The following is a 3,993-nucleotide window of genomic DNA, read 5'->3' as shown; positions in this document are numbered from 1 at the left end:
TCTGGAGAATCATACCAAACTCCATATTTATGTGTTTGGACATTTTACTAAGTCATTGTGTAAGTTTTGGGGTTGTTTTTGTTGTCAGGGAAAGCAGGGCCATTTTCCCACAAGTTTATGTTTCTGAAGAGTGACCATCTGATGAAACAGAAGTTGCATGATTTCAAGGTAAGTGACATACCTGACTTGTCCCAGGAAAGCAGAATAAAATGCTTCAAAGGAACCAGGTGCTAGGGAGCTCCCCTTATATGTCAAGACATTCGCTTTCCTCGGGTGATTTCTTTAATGTTCTGTTTTCCTCTTCCTTTACTTCCACAGCTGAGAAACACTATTTGATGCCTATGAGATTTTCATTCCCACTGCTCATGGGATTTTGAAAGGCTAGAGCAGCTTTCACAGTCCCAGTGCCTCTCAAAGCCAGGGTCCTTCTGCGCTAAGAGGAATGAGAGAGGCAGGACTCAGCGTGCAGCCCACCTAGGTTTGCTGATCTGCTGGCTGCAGTAGCCGCTGCAGTAATAAGGAAAGTACATTTAAACTGCAGCTGATAAGAGCTGAATAGTTGGGTCCCTGTGATTTCTCCTCTGTTTTACATAATATACTTGATTTCTGCACCTTGCAGAGAGTTTGATTTAGTGTTTGCTGGGGTGGAAACTGTGTGACCAAGCCCTACATGGAAACACGTGGAGGATTTGTTTTTCATGGATGTGAACAAGGGCTAGGTACTTTTCTCTTGGCTGACACCAAGGAGTTTCTGATCCAACACATAAATCATGTTTTAGATGCTGTTACTGCAACATTTGGAGTGCCTGTGAAGCTTGGATTCTTTCAAGTTAATTGGCAGCTAAATGAAGGTTTTCTGAACCTACATTACTTAGATTACATTACATTACTCTGAACCTACATTACTTCTGAACCTGTTTACTTAGGTATCTGAAGTTTATTTTGGAACTGGAGGCAAGCTGTTTAAACTAAATGTTTGCATTAAATCAATGGGGAGAAAATACAAATACATGCCCCCTGTTAGTATCCACCTGCTTCAACTTCTTTGCATTTGAATATTATCTATTTCTCAGACAGCTTGAACATTTTTGAAGATGAACTGCTCCGTAAAAAGAAGTGTTTGGTTAACTTGCAAAAGTTAACCAACCAAAAGCTGGTCCAAACAACTTGCAGAAGAGTAGAGGTGGAGACAGGCTGAGTCATTAAAAAAAATGGACTTTGCAGGATAAGAACCAGTTAAGGAGACCAAGCACAGAACTATCTGGGCAGCTGCCTCTGTTCTTGGCTCGTGTGTGCAAACTAAAGCATTGCTAGGTGAGAGGGTAGGTGCAGCAGTGCAGAACCGAAAGGCAGCTGTCCCCTGCTGCGGAGGGAGGGCTGCCCCAGAACTGGAACACGCAGGATGGTCATTCCATGGCCACGTGCTGTGGGACTGGTCAGACGTGGTCCTTGTAGAAGCGTTGCAGGTTTAGAAAGGCAGCTGTTTCTTTCCTGGTCTCCATGGTGTTTTTATTGTGGAAAACAGGGGAGGAGTGGGGAGACTGAGGAGGGGGAAGGGAAGACAAGGGAGGGTACAGGTTCCATACGAGCCCAGAACCAAAGAGGCCCGTTCCGGATCTTGCTGGGGTTTTTATCTCTAGGGATGGGGGACGGTCCTGACTCACATCCAGTCCGAAGGGGTCAGGGGGGCGGGGTCAGGGACGGGAAGGACACACGTTACAACAGGTAGGCATGTGTCTTATAGGCTATACCTTTTGGAACAGGTTATTATGCTTCATTCATTCAGTCTTTCTTTGTTGTTCATTAAATAGAGTGTAGACAGTTTAACAAGATTAATTTAATTTGATCAAAAAGGTTGAGGACTGAATGCTTTCCAGAGGCCAGATATCATCCAAACCATCTGCTGGGTCTGACTTGTCTCACCCAAAGTCACACAGTATTACAGGGAGTTCTTACAGAGCATGGAGAAATTGTGCAAGGTCTTATGTTGGTTCTGCTGACTCTTAGTACAACTATCGACTAGGAAAGTGAAAAAGAAAGAAAGAAGCAGAGAAGGCAAGAAGGGAGGAGAGAGACAGAAAGAGAGAAGGAAAGAACGAGAGAGAGAGAGAGAAAGAGGGAAAAAGAGAGACAGAGAGAGAAAGAGAGAAAAAGAGACAGAGAAAGAGAGAAAGAGAGAAAGAGAGAGAGAAACAGAGAAAGAGAGAGAGAGAAAGAGACAAAGAGCAAGCAGGTGAGCAAGAAAGAAAGAAAGAAAGAAAGAAAAAGAACAAACAGGTACCAGGCAAAAAGCCAATGCCCTGGGGTCGGATAATGTGAAGTGTATCTGAAGTCCAAATACCTGGGAGGGAAGGCAGAGAAGTATTATTGCACACAGAGCATGTAGTAGCACAGCTTTAACAGAAATCATAGGAAATTGCTCACCTCTGTTTTTCTCCTCAGCAAATCAAGCTGCAAATGGGATTTCAGGCTCACTTCAATGTACTTGGTCAATCATTCTCTTCATTGCACTGCAGGCATTGAGGGTATGACTGTTTGGATAATTACTCATAATCTTTTATCTACCTGTAAATCAGGACAGAAATATAGATTTTTGTATTGCCCATGAAGCACATAGATCCACTTTGACATGGCTCCAGCATTTAATAAAGGCTCTAATGGGAAGATGCAAGTATTGCATAAGAAACTCCTTTTAGGAGATAATTCCAACAGAGATAATTCTCTGACTGAAACGTATATAAACTTTGAGTATTGGGTGACTCGGTTCATATTTGTTGTGGTTTTTTTTTTAAATTTTTTTTTAATGTTGGCCTTTTTGTTTCTTTGGAGTTTGTTTGATTTTTCGGGGATTTTAGAGGTATTTTGTTTTGTTGATTCTTTTGTTTAGTTCACATAGTTTAGTTCAAGTCTAAATAAAATCAAACTTTCTCCAACTGAAATTGGAAATTCCTTCTGGTAGTGTATTTCACTAGCATATTCTGACACCCTCCTCTTAACTGGTTGCACTCTTCTGATTCTGGCTTCCATCACAAGTATCAAAAACATGGAAGGAATGTAAGGACCAGTATACTCTGTGAAACATGAACAGAGTATGAAAAACCACATGTATTTGACTATAGGGTAATATTTTTTTTAGTTATACTGGAAAGTCACACAGAAACTTCTAATAATGTATAGCACTATTATTTTTTTTAAATGCAAAGCTAACTTGCTAAAATTAAGAAATATATGATATTATAACGTTTTTATTTTTGTGTTATGTAACTCAGGAGCATAGCTTTATCCAGAAGAGGTAGAAAGAGCTCAGTTCTGCTTGTATAAATATGCTCATCAGGAATATTTGATGCCCAGACTCTAGTTTACACAAACTGACCTTTTCAATCAGATTATTATTTTAAAAATTGTTTATGGGATGGCTTGGACCCGGTGAACTGTTTTCTTAATTTCAATCTGTGTAGACTTTAGATACACAGGGAATTTAAGGAGACTTAGCTTTGTTTTACTGCAGATGTTATGAAAAATGCAAGTTTAATGAAAACGATGTCAAAATATGTTTAAGTTTTTTATCCAAACTTAGGATCTTGGACAAAATTAGGTAGTCAGGATTAAAACTAGCCATCATACCCCCAAGTTTTCTACAAAAAGTATAACACCACAGAGTATGAAGTGCATCACATAAAGGTAACATATATGAAAGCACCAATATTAAATCTTTTACATTTTTATAGAGCTAGGTTTAAAAGCAAACAGATCAAAACACACTAGTCCTTCCTCCTTACTAGGAAACTGAACACTGACAACTACTGTATGATCATCAGCAAAAACAACTTGTACCTCAGAAATGAGGAGAGGAAAATAAAGAATCAGGTAAAGGAACCAAAAGTCCATGTTCCATTCCAAAACTATAAGTATCTCTTTAAATTAAGCTAAACAAGTGATCTGATCATTTCATAGTAACACATCTAGATAAGACTTTTTTTCCCATGCTCAAGA

This window comes from Lichenostomus cassidix, chromosome Z (assembly GCF_008360975.1).
Source record: "Lichenostomus cassidix isolate B80296 chromosome Z, HeHo_3.0, whole genome shotgun sequence".
Taxonomy (NCBI): Eukaryota; Metazoa; Chordata; class Aves; order Passeriformes; family Meliphagidae; genus Lichenostomus; species Lichenostomus cassidix.
This window is presented reverse-complemented; position numbering follows the sequence as displayed.